This window comes from Triticum urartu, chromosome 7 (assembly GCF_003073215.2).
Source record: "Triticum urartu cultivar G1812 chromosome 7, Tu2.1, whole genome shotgun sequence".
In the NCBI taxonomy this organism is placed as follows: Eukaryota; Viridiplantae; Streptophyta; class Magnoliopsida; order Poales; family Poaceae; genus Triticum; species Triticum urartu.
In genome coordinates, this window is record NC_053028.1 from 717501062 (window position 1) to 717517786 (window position 16725).

The 16725-nt window shown below is 42.6% G+C and overlaps 1 pseudogene; it reads left to right on the plus strand.

Annotated features, from left to right (window-relative positions):
- The first annotated feature begins 12794 nt into the window (after positions 1-12794).
- On the plus strand, positions 12795-16424 carry LOC125525123 (annotated as a pseudogene).
- Positions 16425-16725: the final 301 nt, after the last annotated feature.

A 16725-nucleotide genomic window follows, 5' to 3' on the forward strand; every position in this document is an offset into this window, starting at 1 on the left:
GACAATCGGAGTGACAAATCCTAATCTCGAAATACGCCAACCCAACATGTACCTTTGGAGACACCTGTAGAGCACCTTTATAATCACCCAGTTACGTTGTGACGTTTGGTAGCACACAAAGTGTTCCTCCGGCAAACGGGAGTTGCATAATCTCATAGTCATAGGAACATGTATTAGTCATGAAGAAAGCAATAGCAACATACTAAACGATCGGGTGCTAAGCTAATGGAATGGGTCATGTCAATCACATCATTCTCCTAATGATGTGATCCCGTTAATCAAATGACAACTCATGTCTATGGTTAGGAAACATAACCATCTTTGATCAATGAGCTAGTCAAGTAGAGGCATACTAGTGACACACTGTTTGTCTATGTATTCACACATGTATTATGTTTCCGGTTAATACAATTCTAGCATGAATAATAAAAATTTATCATGAAATAAGGAAATAAATAATAACTTTATTATTGCCTCTAGGGCATATTTCCTTCATTATGGACGATAAGGAACAGCTTATGTTCATTTTAAGGTTGCAATAACCAGTGTTGAAGAACAAATATAGCTTAAAATCTGAGACAAGAGAAATACTCAAGTTAATTATCAAAAGTTAATTATTTGTTGTACTAGCAGAATTAATATTTTATTATTGAAAGCAATATTTGATTAGTTGATGGATGCAGCAAGAAATCATATATATGAAGTTATTCTTCGAGGGCATGTTCGTTGATACATGGATGAAAAGAAAAAAATCAATTCTTAATGTTGTTGTCTGTAATATAAATTTCTAGGCCGTGCAGGTGCACGGGTTGATGACTAGTTACTGTTAACTTATATTGGGTATGACTATGACTGGATCTCTTTTACCATGAATTACAACATCTAGTCAGTCCTTGATCTTTAAAGGTGCTCTGCATTTATGTTTTGCGGTCTTAGAAATGGATAGCGAGATACCATCTTGTTATATCATATTATGATTGTTTCGAGAAAGTGTTGTCATCCGAGATTTATTATTATCGCTCGTTAGTTGATTATGCTATTGATATGAGTAAACATGAGCCCCGAGAGTTATTGCAAATGTGGTTAGTCATGATCTTTGCTGAAAACTTGAATGCTGGCTTTACATATTTACAACAACAAGAGCAAACAGAGTTTGTAAAAGTTTTTCTTTATTACTTTCAGTTTGTCAACTGAATTCCTTGAGGACAAGCAAAGGTTTAAGCTTGGGGGAGTTGAAACGTCTCCGTCGTATCTAATTTTCCAAACACTTTTGCCCTTGTTTTGGACTCTAACTTGTATGATTTGAATGGAACTAACCCGGACTGACGTTGTTTTCAGTAGAATTGCCATGATGTTGTTTTATGTGCAGAAAACATAAGTTCTCGGAATGACCTGAAACTTCACGGAACATCTAGTTAAAAATAATAAAAAATCCTTGCCAAAGATGAAGACCAGGGGCCCACACCCTGCCCACGAGGGTGGGGGGCGCTCCCCCCTAGGGCGCGCCCCCTACCTCGTGGGCCCCCTGGAGCTCCTCCGACGCCAACTCCAACTCTATATATTTGCTTTCGGGGAGAAAAAATTCAAGGAGAAGAAATCATCGCGTTTTACGATACGGAGCCGCTACCAAGCCCTAAATCCTCTCGGGAGGGCTGATCTGGAGTCCGTTCGGGGCTCAGGAGAGGGGGATTCATCGTCGTCGTCATCATCAACCATCCTCCATCACCAATTTCATGATGCTCACCGCCGTGTGTGAGTAATTCCATTGTAGGCTTGTTGGACGGTGATGGGTTGGATGAGATCTATCATGTAATTGAGTTAGTTTTGTTAGGGTTTGATCCCTAGTATCCACTATGTTCTGAGATTGATGTTGCTATGACTTTGATATGCTTAATGCTTGTCACTAGGGCCCGAGTGCCATGATTTCAGATATGAACCTATTATGTTTTCATGAATATATGTGTGTTCTTGATCCTATCTTGCAAGTCTATAGTCACCTACTATGTGTTATGATCCGGCAACCCCGAAGTGACAATAATCGGGACCACTCCCGGTGATGACCATAGTTTGAGGAGTTCATGTATTCACTATGTGCTAATGATTTGTTCCGGTTCTCTATTAAAAGGAGTCCTTAATATCCCTTAGTTTCCATTAGGACCCCGCTGCCACGGAAGGGTAGGACAAAAGATGTCATGCAAGTTCTTTTCCATAAGCATGTATGACTATATTCGGAATACATGCCTACATTACATTGATGAATTGGAGCTAGTTTTGTGTCACCCTATGTTATGACGGTTACATGATGAACCGCATCCGGCATAATTATCCGTCACCGGTCCAATGCCTACGAGCTTTCCATATACTGGTTTACGTTTATTTACTTTCCCGTTGCTATTGTTACAATCACTACAAAACACCAAAAATATTACTTTTACTTTCATTACTCTTTTGTTACCGTTACCACCACTATCATATTACTTTGCTACTAAATACTTTGCTGCAGGTACTAAGTTATCCAGGTGTGGTTGAATTGACAACTCAGCTGCTAATACTTGAGAATATTCTTTTGGCTCCCCTTGTGTCGAATCAATAAATTTGGGTTGAATACTCTACCCTCGAAAGCTGTTGCGATCCCCTACACTTGTGGGTTATCAGTTATTTTACCACATGTATGAGCATGAGAACAAGAGGGACATCCACGCGCGCTCCTTCTCCGCCGCCCACCATGCCACGCCACTCCTCGTCACGACGCGCCACGGGTTGTGGGAATGAGCCGAGCCGATGTCTAAATTTTTGCCACGCACGACGGGTAAATGAAAGGTCACGCGGGATGTAGTGGACACTAAATCCGAATGGCTAGCCTCTTTGACTGAAGTCTGTTCGCTTCGTCTCCCTCTGTTGCTTCACCTCTTGTAGCAGTATGTTCGCCTCCTTCTCCTGTGCCTATATAAGAGAGGCCTCTCCTCTCCAGAGAGGCACACCAGAAGATCCTCTTCATCTTGCCACAAAGTTCCTGAGCACTGTGCTGCTGCTACGATCTTCCCCATCCCGACTTGCGGCGTGCACCACAGGTCGGAACAGTAGGCCTCCGAAACTGCACCTTTGAGTCCTGCATGGGAGAAGGGTGATAAGGTTTTTGGACATCGCTCAGCGCGACTACTGACTTCTTCGTCACGGACGCCTCGGACTCTGACGACTTCTTCCCCGACATCGACAACCTCCTCGACGACATGGCTGGCGAGGACACCGACCACAAGACCGGTGCATCTGCCCTCCAACGCAACCATGTAGCGACGGACGTGCTCGTCCTCCTCGCTGACACGGTGACGTATCACCTCCGCGTGGTCCTCAAGCCTCCGCACCGTCACTGGCCCACCCGACCACCACCAAAGAAGGTTCGGGTCAACGACGGGCTGGCTCCTCAGCAAGCTACGCCCCCCGGAAGGTAGCACCTCCCAGTACCAGCCCGGCGGAGCCCAGTCCCGGACATGGCTCCTCACCAAGCCCAGGCCTCCTCCGCCGAGTCAACGACGAGGTTGCGGGATAGGCATCGTCGACGTCGATGCGGGCATAATTGGTTTAACTAAAAAAATAAACTAGTTCTATTAATCTTCTTACTAAAAATAAACAAGTTCTATAGTAAAATTTTAATTAGATCATCAAATCTCATATACCTAAATTTTCTTACTAAAAATAAATTAGTTTTATTAATTCAACTAGTTCAACTAATTCTAGTAATTTTCTAACTAATTCTATTAAACACTTACTAAAAAACAGTTAAAAACTATATTGAATTTTTTTCTATAAACTAAACACCACTGCCCTTAATTAGCATCTACTTAATTCGTTACATAATCTACCTCCCTAACTAAAAAACATCTAAGTTAATTAACTAAATTCACCTAAGTTACCTAACCTAATGAACTAAATGGAGGGAGGAGGAGTACCTCATGGTGGTGGAGGAGGCCGGCGGGGGAGGAGGCCTGCGCGGGGAGAAGGCCGGCGGGGGAGCAGAGCCGGCACGGGCGAGGGTGGCCGGCAGGCGAGAAGGCCGGCGCGAGGGAGGGTGGCCGGCCGGGGAGCAGAGCTGGCGCGGGCGAGGGCTGCCGGCAGGAGAGCTCCGGCGCGGGGGATGGCGGTGCGCAGGGGAGGGCGGCGACGACGGCGGCGGAGAGAGGCGAGTGAGTGTGTGAGGGCGGGGAAGTGAGAGAGAGATAGGTCAAGCGCGGGCCGTTGGTCTGGATAAAGAGCCTTTAGTAGTAGCGCATATATGTAGAAAGCGCTACTGCTACGCCCGGTAGCAGTAGTGCTTCATACATAAAAGCGCTACTACTATGCCTGGCCTGCCGGCAACGGCCTGGCAATTGTAGTAGTAGCGGTTTTTTACTAAAACAGCGCTACTGGTAAGTGCATAGTAGTAGCGTTTTTTATTAAAAAGCGTTACTGATAAGTAGTAGCAACGCTTTCTTATAAAAAGCGCTACTACTATGCTATTGTCTATAAGCATTTTCCTAGTAGTGAGTTTTGCTATATTGAAAAGTAATTCTTTTGCCACTTTAATAGAACGTGACTATGGCTTGGTTAACCTTAGTTGTGACTCTGGCTGGGACGGTGCTAGCAGATGTACTCGACGGTAGGATTGGATGGACACCATCCCGGACTAAAGGGATTCTGCAATTTTCAAACCCTACCCCCCCCCCCTAATCGCCATTTCAGTTTTGAAAAAAAAAAGAAAAGAAAAAGAAAAAAAATTCAAAAATTAAATCCTTCGCGATGTACTTATGTTACTACATATACTAGTTAGGAAAATTAAAAAACATAAAATTTGACATGTTTTGCAAAAAAGTGTTATGAAAAAGTAAAACGGCTATAAGTTTTGCATACGATGTCGAAAAAACGTATAATATATCAAAATGTTCAGGACGAAAACACGGTTCCGATTTCGACGGCCGTAGGAAGCAAATTTTTAGAATCCTCAATTTCTGAAACGAAAAAAGTTATCCTCTATTAAGTTTTTTTTGAATTTTTGGTCAAACTCTTGTCAAACTACTTATTCATGAAATATTAGTGTTATTAAATCATTATTATTTTATAGAATAATAGTTTCAAACTCAAACGGTGCTTCATGCTCAAGTTCAACTCCTAAAGGTTAATAGGATTGACAGCTTACTATTGTCAGGAAAACAACAAGTGTAGACTTGGAAACTAGTGGGAATAGAACTCGGAAGTTAAGCGTGCTTAGGCTGGGGTGTAGTCCATACTTGAGCAGTGATGAGGGGTGATTAGAGATTAAATTGACAAATAATTCAGAAATTTGAAAATCGAAAAAAAAAATCAAATAAAAACGATGTTTTTTTTTTCAGAAAAATTCAGAAAAACAAAATTAAAAAAACATCACTAAAGGTGGAGCTCCAGACAGCGGCCACGTGGAGCTCCTTTAGTCTTGGTTCGTAAGCCAACTGAGACTAAAGGTTTTGGGTTTTAGTCCCGACTCTTTAGTCCCGGTTCCAGAACCGGGACTAAAGGCCCTCTGGAACCGGGACTAAAGGCCCGTTTTCTACTAGTGAATGGTACTACCTGTTGGATCCAACTTCATATATTCAGATGTCAGGTTATCACTGAAAGGTCTGTCTAGTAGTCCATTTGCATCCGTATGGAAGGTGGTTCTGTAATAGTTCGCGTTTCTGCGCAAAAGTAGGAATGTGAATTGACTTGTGTTTCCAAAGCTTCAGACTGATCAAAGATTCTTCCTTTGCTTGATAGCCACAACAACAGTCGGGATTCTCCCTCATTGATATGTCAACCGTATATGGTGGACACTCCATCTCTGATATTTCGACCATTGGTGATGGTCGCCCCCCCCCCCCCACCCCTCTCTCTCGTGAATTACCAAGGTATATCAAGAAGAAGAAGAAGGACACATCGAGCGCCTTAAATTTTCTGAAACAAAAATGAATAACATTGTGGCAAATCATAGGCCACTCTGAGGGAACACCTGCAAAATCAACTTTCCATGTACATCTGTCTATGCAATACACAGAGTAACAATACAAATATGCAGTAGGCATGCATCTATGCAATACACAGTCGCAACATTTTGTGCACAATACACACACAAAATGCAGAGCAATGCATCCATCCAACCATTCATCCATACATCTATCCATCCATCTATCCATCCATCAAAAATGGCCAATGCAGGAAGAACAGAAGCTGGTAATTAACCGTGCATGGGCATGGGAGGGAGGGACATACCTGGGAGGGAGAAGGGAGGGACTCGGGGGCGATGACTGCAGCAGGCGCCAGCGACGGCCGGGCGATGGAGAGAGAGAGAGAGAGAGAGAGAGAGAGAGAGAGAGAGAGGAGGAGGAGGAGGAGGAGGAAAGCGAGGGTCGATAGAGGATAAGAGGAGCTTAGCAATAGCACGGGTCTTGGTCTCCGCTACTTCTAAGAAAGCTAGCTGTAGCGCTTGGCTAGTGGCCCGCGCAGCTGCTAAGCGGGTCCACCAGCTGGCCTTGTGTATAAATAGCAGCAGTGAGGGTTCCGTGGCCGGCGCTGCTACTATTTCCTAGGGCCCACACTGCTATTATGGCGTGCCCGGGGGTGCCGTTGGGCCCAAAACCCAAAAGCGCCGTGATTAGCCCCGTGTTGCTAGTAATTAACAGTAGCCCAGTCGCCTTACCCAGCGTCTACCTATAGGGTTTTTTTCCTAATAGTGGCGGCTCTATGCTTGTCGTGTTGGATGCAGCATGGCGGCCACTGTAAACCGCAGTCACCATGACACTGTGTAACTATGTGTGTCATGCATAGCTGTTAACACTTAATCACTCTACGTGTATGCAACCAAAGGTTGTGTAGTTGCATCAGCCCAGCCAATGCAGAACACCAAACACCGTGCTAAAATTGCTCCCTAATGCGATGTGGGAGACCAAACAACATGCAAATGTTGATTTTTTTTTTTTGTGGCGATGTATTCTCAACCACGCTCAACTGAGATACAAATGCTGGACAAAAATTTGGTACCGTACGTCCATGTTGGACAACATGCATGCATGCACCTCCATGGGTCTTAATTAAACATCAAATGAATGGGTTACGTTTCGTTTTCCACTCAAACTCAAATTCGCCTTTGCTTGTTACTCAGACGGACGAGCGGGCGAATTGGGTCCTCGAGTCCTATCTGGTATTGGATCCCGTTCTGTGCACGAATTCGGTTTCGTGATGCAATAATAATCGGGTTTGCAGCCGGCCGGAGACAGGCTTACGTACGTGCGCCGTTCCAAGCTAACTATTTATAGCGACCTGGAGGCTCCAGTAAAACAACACGACCGATGGCGCCGCAGAAACACCGACGAAGCAATAAAATACGTGCCGCGGTAGCATGTTCACTCCCACCCGATATCCTTCTGGAGATCGTGGCTCGAGCTGACATTATCACCATCTTCCGCTGCGCCGCCGTCTGCAAGCACCTTCGCCGCGACATTCTAAGCATGCCGTTCATTCGCCGAGTCACCCAGCAAGCGGCTCCCTGCATCCTCGCGCTTTTCTGCACCTACGACGAGGAACCCCTTACCCTGGTGCACCCGGTTACGCCCGCCGCTGCGTCTTTCTGCCATGACCAATTGTCGCATTTCATGTTGCGCAACGCCGGCAAGGATGTCCTCACTCCATACTACCCTGTGATATCACGCGGCGGCTTCGTCGTCCTCCACCTAAAGGACAAGTCCAAGTCCAAGGGATGTTTTGACTTGTGCGTGTACCATCCCATGACGGGCCACCGCATGTTCCTCCCTGAACCGCCTAATACCGAGAGTAGCATCTACAATCATCACGAGTATGTCCTGGTCACCGAGGCGGACGACATCGGTTGCTCCTTCATGCTGCTCTCCATCGTTTTTAATAGATCCCGCATTAGTGTACGGACTGCAACATCCTCCTCTGCTAGTTGGGGACCTATCACTTGTGCCAACCATCATGACTACACGGGGTGGTCGATCAGCGGCTACAACAACCCCGCCGTCCTCCGCGGTGGCGTTATCCACTGGCTGGCACACGCCGGTGACCAAATCATAACTTACGACGTTCGCACAAGAACTCCAGGACGCATGAAGCTCCCGCTCACCAACCGCAGCGCAAGGCATCTCCACCTGGTGACATCACGTGATGGAAACTTACTGAAACTGTTGGATATAGAAAGGTTCATTATATCTGTGTGGCTACAACTCCCTACAGCTCGAATAGGTGGTGATGGTGATGGTTGGGCACTAGAAACAGTGATCAACATAGAGCAGAAACTACAGTTGTTGTACCCAGACATTCGTGCTACAGATTGTCCTGATGTTGAGTTCGAGGGATCCGGCGAGAGGAATGGTCACGTGGTCTTTCTAGAGGTACAAGATAGGCAAGGGTTCATAGTTCTGGATTTGGACACAAAGGAGATGCATACTCAAGAGGAGATCTTCTCATTGTTGGAGATCAACCTACCATCTCGCCTACAAACCATGAAGGTTTTCTCCTAACTAACTACCCAAGTAAGTAGGGCAGGATGAAACATTTTGTGATATTAGTTGTAATATTTGTTGGAATTAAACAAGACTTAACCCCGTCGGCCGGTGTGTCCGGTTCATGTACGTGCATGTATCCTAGTAGGATTAGTATTAGCAAACCGAGTAGAATTGCAGGTAGCTAGGTTGACTATATATATGCGTGTCCCCTGCTTGTAAAAGAATCATCAAGAAGAAAAGCAATACAAAGGCAAAACGGGAACGACATGTTCCTTTTTTTTTAGAAAAGGAGGATGCACCCCCGGCCTCTGCATCTGGACGATGCATACTGCCACTTTATTAATCATTAAGCACAAAAGACCTTACAAAGTAGTACATCAGTAAGCCTGAAGCCACCATCTAGACAACATCTGTCGCTACTCCTAACCCCTTGATGCAGTGGTGCCGAATGTCCGAGCCTAATACCAAACAGACATCGCACCAAATTGACATGTTCCTGTGGCTATCAAATACTTGTGCATGCGTTTGTTTCCGGCCGGCTGGCCGCCGTGTACATACGTGTGATTTTGGTGTTCCTTGCGGACAGATCGATCGGGAGTAGACTCAAAAAATAGTGCATAAAAGAGTTTAGAGAAAACTCAAATAATATTCATGGATAGATCTGATCATAAATTCACAATTTATCGGATCCCAACAAACACATTGCAACAAGTCATTATATCAAATAGATCTTTAAGAACATCGAGGAGAACATTGTATTGGAGATCAAAAAAAGAGAAGAAGTCATCTAGCTACTTACAACGGACCCGTAGGTCTATGGTAAACTACTCACGCATTATCGGAGAGGCAATAAGGATGATGAAGAACCCCTCCGTGATCGTTGCCCCTTCCTGCAAACTGCCGAAAATTGCCTCTAAATTGGATCTCGTGGTTCCAGAACTTGCGGCGGTGGAAAAATTGTTTCGTCGACTCCCCTAAGGTTTTTCGGGATTCTAGAGTATTTATAGAGCCGGAGGTAGGTCAAAACGATGCTCGTGGGCCCCACTAGCCACCAGGGCGTGTCGGGGGCCTCTAGCGCGCCCTGGTGCCTAGTGGGCACCTCCTTCATCTTCCGGTTCCCTCCTGAAGCCTCCAGGGTCTCTTATTGCCAAAAAATCTCCAAAAAGTCTCATGGCATTTGGATTTCGTTTCGTATTGATATTCTTCAAATCAAAAAAACAAGCAAAAAAACAGGAACTGGCACTCAGCACTAAGTTAATAGGTTAGTTCCAAATAATGATATAAAGTTGGTTGTAAATGTATATAAAACATCCAACATTGATAATATAACAGTATGGAACAAGAAAAAATTATAGATACGTTGGAGACGTATCAGTATTTCCTTTTGTGTGTGCAGGTGTTGTTCACCAGGCTTTGCGTGATTCTTCTATTGGTTCGATGAACCTTAGTTCTGATAACCCACAAGTATAGGGGATCAATTGTAACCTCTTTTTATAAGTAAGAGTATCGAACCCAACAAAGAGCTAAAGGTAGAATTAATATTCCCTTTAAGTTCTATCGACTAGCGATACAACTCTACGCGCACTTAACGTTTGCTTTACCTAGAACAAGTATAAATCTACTTTGTATGTGTAATAGGATAAGTTTGCAAGAATAAAACTAGGAGTACTTAGCTAGAACAAACTACGAATAATTTATAAGATAATAAAAGTTAGTTGTTTAGTAGAAAGTTTTTTGTGACACAAGAAAAAAAATTGTCCCTAGGCAATTGGTAACTAAACTTCTAATCATTATTACACTTTTATATGAGGGAGAGGCATGAGCTAACATACTTTCCGTACTTGGATCATATGCACTTATCATTGGAACTCTACCAAGCATCCGTAACTACTAAAAATTATTAAGGTAAACTCAACCATAGCATTAAGTAACAAGTCCTCTTTACTCCAATACGCAACAACCCCCTTACTTGGGTTTGCGTTTCCGTCACTCATGCAACCCACTATAAGCGAATTATGAACGTATTGCAACACCCTGCAGCGGTAATCCCACACGCTTGCGTGGCATAGAGGGCACCATAGGACAACACCAAAATAAAATATACAACTCAAACCAATCACGATCATCAGTCAAACCATAGGACAAATCAAATTTACTCAAACATCATAGGATGTCCATACATCATTGGGTAATAATATATAGCATCAAGCACCATGTATAAGTAGAGATTACATCGGGCAGAAGAGGTGTTACACTACTGCATAGAGGGGGGGAGCTGATGATGGCGGCAACGAAGTTGTTGGTGTAGATCGTCGTCACGATGGCGCCACTAGAAGAGGGGGAGAGAGCCGCCTCCTCCTTCTTCTTGCCCCCCCCCCTAGATGGGAGGAGCGTTCCACTATGGTCCATGGCCGCCATGGCTCCCGGAGGGTAGGAGCCCCTCCAAGGTTGGATCTCTCACTGTTTCTGGCCGAAAACCGTTTCTTATATTCCTGGACATCCGTATGTCCGATTGGGCTGAAATTTTGACGGGATTTTTATCCGGATATTGGCTTCCCTGCGGTAGAAGGACACCCCAACCGACCTACGAGGTGGCCACAAGTCTGCTGGGCGCTCCCAGGGTAGGAGGGTCGCGTCCTCTGAGCTTTTGGGCCTCTCGGTCATCGTCTCACGTTGATTCATTTTCCCAAAACTCACATATATTCCAAAATAATTTTCTATCAACTTTTATCCCGTTTGGACTTCATTTGATATGGATTTTCTGCAGAAAAAAAACATGCAACAAACATGAACTGGCACTAGGCACTAGATCAATATGTTAGTCCAGGAAAATCGTATAAGTTGTTGCCAAATGTATGTGAAATTGGTAAAATATTGGCATGAAACAATCAAAAATTGTAGATACGATGGAGACGTATCAGGTTCTCACTGAGGGAAATATTTATCTCTACTGTACTACATCTCCCCTCCTCTCCGGTGAAAATCCAACGCATCTCACAAGTGGCAGGGCAATTTCACTTTTTTGGACAATGGCAAATTTCAACCTTTATATTTGCATGGCTAATCTTCCTATACTGCCATGGATTTTTTACTATAACATACACTGCTAATTTTATTTAAACCACACATGGAAACTTTCTACTTTCTATTTTTTGCCACGGCAAAATTCCTCTTTATGGACAATGGAAAACGTACTTTATTTGCCATGGCAAGCTTTTACTATAAAGCCCAAATTTTATTACTTGTTCTGACTAATCTAAGCCCAGTTTGTTATTTTTATGGACAATGGCAAATGTAGTAAAAATCTGTGTTTTTCTTTTGTGTTGCTATTGGGCTTTTTTTCCTTTTATTTTTTTAGATGGGAAATGATTGTGGGTGCAATTGTGTGTGCGTTCGGGCTCTAGGCCTTCTCCCATGAACTAAATCATTCATTGGGTTTAATCGCCCGTATCGAACGTGTGGGTGTTATCAGCATCCATTCTTGAGAGTTCCTATTCGCTGCATTCTACTCTGGGATTCGAACTTTAGATCTCCTGTTAGTGCACTCACCTTGCTAGCCATTGCAACTACCAATTGATGTTGAAAAATGCGTAGCGAAAGATAAAGAACAGAAATCAGCGGCGTAAACTTAACATTATTTAAGAAATTACAAACAAAATTTCAAACACTTTTTTGAAATTACAGATAATCTTTTAGAACTCCGAACAACTTTTAAAATTTCAGATCATATATTGAAACTGTAAAGATTTTTCTAAAAAGCAAACATTTTTTGAATTTCTACCAAGAAAATTACAATTGAAAGAAACAAAATTGAATAAAATAAGAAAGAAACAGCAAAAATGAAAACAGAATAACAAAAAGAAGGAAAAGGAAAAGGCAAAACCTGTTCAGGAACCTTCTAGCATGTTCACCTCTAGCTATGCGCGAATAGCAAGAGATGGGATGGCCCAATTGATCACGCGCCTGTGCGTTTCCTCAACCATTTGACAGAGAGAGCGACAAATAGGATTTCACTCCATTCTTTTGTACTCCCTCCGTTCCTTTTCTAAATATAAGATTTTTAGAGATTTCAATATGAACTATATATGGAGCAAAATGAGTGAAAGTTCACTCTAAAATATTTCTATATATATCCATGTGTAGTCTGTATTGAAATATGTAAAAGTCTTATATTTAGAAACGAAGTGAGACCCAATTGTCATAGATGGATCATTCCACTAGTATGCTGATAAGACGGACCCACACGCCCATGTATGGAAATGCAAGATTGACGGATGCAAGCGGGATGGAAAGTGCGCGAGACAGACGAGAGTTAGATAAGAAGACTGACAGCAGCGGTCAAGTCAAGCAACTCGGGGGGAATCGCCGATCCGCACCAAGATGAACTCGACCCGGCCGCCGACGTTGACCCGCCCCCCACCGCCACCGGAGGCGATTGGCGCGCCCAGCTCCATCCCGAGGCGCGCGCCAGGGTCGCCGATGAGATGTATGTACTAATTGATTTGATTTGCTCTCAGTTTCATCTGATCTGATTACCCCTTCCTCCGCCTTTTCGGTTTCCCAAATATTATAGAAGAAAAAAGAGAGAGGAGGAATTTTTTTCATATCTGATATAGCTTTGATTCTTCCGTCGTCGATCAAGCTCCACTTGCGTTCTGTTTGATTTCTATATAGTCAAAATTCCCCGCTAGCAACCTGTAGCGCAGCTGCTCTGCTTTGAATCCAGCTTCATTAACCCTCAACAGTTTAACACGAGTTCATTACTGACAAATTTGCCATGGCACAGAATATCACAACGTTTGTTTCATCACCTAGGGTAAACTATTCTATTACTACTGTTCCGGGACGCAATTTTATTCATATTTTGCGTTATGATTGTAGAGTGGGGTCTCTGACGACGATTATGATATCTGAACCAGAGCAACTGAACGAACTTCAAAAAGTTGCTGTGCGATTCGAAGAAAAGATTTATACTCAAGCAACCAATCAGGTAATTTAACCTATCTTCGGCTCTTCGCCACTTCTGGGAGCAGAGCACACACTGGGTATTCTTTTTGTCAAACAGGGTTTACATATGCTCTAATAATAGAGCTCCAATTGTTGTAGAAGCTTTTTTACATCAGGTTTTAGTACCTTTGGCAGTCCCCCCTCTCCCCTCTTTTGTGAAACCTCGGGTGAATTTTTTGCTCCCTGGCTACCAAAGTTTAAATCACCTATAATTTTTTTTAAAAGAAGCTTTTTACCTACTCTTTGGAAAGTATCCTTATTTTTCTCATGCGTGGGAGCAAACGCAATTTTTTTGTGCTGCCGGAACATGAACTGGGGCCATCCGGCCATGGGTGTGCAAACGTGCACACTCAAACCATTTCGAGCACATTCCAGTTATTTTAGCATTGTCACACTTGGTATACATAAAAAATACTCGTATAAGTTAATAAGTTACTACATGTAATGTTATGTTACATAAATGATAGACCAAAACACTGATCATGATCTTGGTTACCAACGATCACTTGTTAAATCTTGTAGTGTTACCAACGATCACGACCATATGCATCCAACTCTTCTGTTAAAATGATAGTACTACTCTGGTGAATATTTGTTTATTTGATAAGTTGGGGAACACTGTCACTATTTTGATTTGGATTTTCTTTTCATACCACTTATTTGAGGCAGTGTGTTTTGCTGCCTATATGTCTTTTTTTTAATTCAAATGTTAAAAGCTGAAACACCTTCTTGACCGTGCTAAACTGCTAAGCACACAAGAATTGTTGGTTGCAAGTCACTATTAGTAATTTGGTATAAAACTTTACATCATTTTCTTTTGTATTACCCAGTCTGATTATTTGCGGAGGATTCCTCTGAAGCTGCACCCTTTGGAGACGCAAACACAACTGGCTCCTGGAAATGCTCAAGTGATTCCAAATCAAAACAACTCTGGTAAGGTACCATATACAGTAAACTGAGTGTTTCACAATTTATCATCTTCGTTTGGATGTCAATATTTTTTTTATTGCATAAAGTACTGAGATTATGTGCTTTATTGCATTAAAAGAGATCAAGACCATACTATTGCAAGCTGTGAGTCCAAGACCATACAATACAACATTGCGATATTTAAAAGAGATCACAGATAACTTCTCCGACAAGCGAATACTTGGCCATGGTGGTTTTGGTGTGGTATATAAGGTATAAGTCGTTGAACATTACCCCAAGTAGCATGTGTTTCTTTTGTTTCAAACATACTTATCTCTGTCTGTAACTGCACTTGATCCAAAAACTCAAACAGGGAGTGCAGAGAAATGGGGAAATGATTGCTGTGAAGAAGATCATGTCGTCGTTAAACCAGGCCTGCAGGATCAGTTCGAGAGCGAGGTCTGTCATCTTAAGATGCTTCAGCACACCAATATAGTGCGATGTCTAGGCCACTGCTATGAAATACAGAAAGATTGTTTGCCATATGATGGGAAATACGTTTTTGCTGAGATGGCGGAAATGTTACTTTGCTTGGAGTATATGTCAAAGGGAAGCCTTGATAAGCATATATCAGGTTGTTTCTCCGTTCCATCTTTGTTTTCAAACAATAGTTTGTTCAGTTTGACAAGCTTTGAGCATATAGCTCTAAGAAAACAACATTTTACTCATATATGTTAAGTTTTATGATGGATAAATGTGTGGTTCTGGTATCAATCTACAAGGAACAAATGGAAACATGCTGTAAAATTTCGTAGCCCTTTCATATAGTATTATCTAGGGAACAACAACATTTTTTTTGTGTAACATCTATCTCAGAATGCTTGCTCTTCTTCTGGTTACAAATGTAGATGAATCTTCTGGACTTGATTGGAGCACACGGTACAATATAATTGAGGGGATTTGCTATGGTTTATGCCACCTTCATGAGGAAATCGATAAGCCTATTATCCACCTGGATCTGAAACCGGCGAACATATTGCTTGATGACGGTATGACAGCAAAAATCGCAGACTTTGGTCTGTCCAGACTACTTTACCAAGAACAAACTATCTGCACTAAATCTCGTGATGGAACATTGTAAGTTAATGCCAGTTTTAAGTACCGTGCATTATAGTCATAAGAAATAACATTTGTTTTCATTAGGGTCACTTAACACTTAAAAATTGTATTCCTGTTGTCATTCAGTGGTTACATGGCACCAGAATTTATACTTGGAGGCAAAATTACACCGAAGTCAGACATATTCAGTTTGGGTGTAATAATCTTGGAGGTAGTAACAGGACACAGGGATTACCCAGACGTTACTATAACACCATCAGATGACTTTATCAAGCTTGTAAGGAAATAATGTCTCACATTTAAAAATGAAGGATCTTTGTTTCACAGACATGATGTTGCATTTTACATTTTGCAAACTAACATTCTAGATGTTTGTTTCGATTCCACAGATGCTTAAGAAATGGAGAAATGTGTTGCAGAGATCGCCAAGGTATTTATTCCTAGAAACAGTTTGCGAACAAATAAGGAGATGCATTCAGGTAGGTATGATTTGCGTGCATCCAGACCGCACCAAGAGGCCTTCGATAAAAAAGGCTATCAGTATGCTCCAAGGATCAGAAAGTATCGAGTACAGTAGAAAGAAGGCAATGTAATCACTAGGACAGGTATATATGATCACTCAACGGTTATGTACTTGAACATGCGTATTTGCTAACCCTTTGATTCTCTTTCAGTAACGAGACACTGTCATCACACCAATTCAAAAGTACAGGCTATCCAAACATGAATCAAATAAAAAAAATCAAGATTACCAAAACTGCAGTCAAGGACTCAATATGGCCATCAACACAGAGAGAGCAAATAGGTTGGAAAAGAGGGACTGAATTCTGATGTGTATAAAGATGCAACCAGCGGACTGTATTTACAGGTGAAGAGCGGCGAGAAGAGCAGCGACAGATGGGTGTATGCATATGCTGTCACTTTCCTGTTCTGTTTTTTTTTCAATGTTGTATGGAAAAATACAGGTGAAGAGTGAGCTTGGCGTGGAAAAGAACAAACAAGAATGTTCTGTAAATATCACAATCAAACCCCTATCTTTTTAAGCATGGATTTATGTTCTGGTTCTACAGGGTACAGATTTGAAATCCTAGACAATATACAAGTGTTGATGTTGGTCGTCTTCCACTTCCAGAGTGCCATCTAGACTGCTGAAATAAATATTGTGCCACATTAATTGTCTAGATAT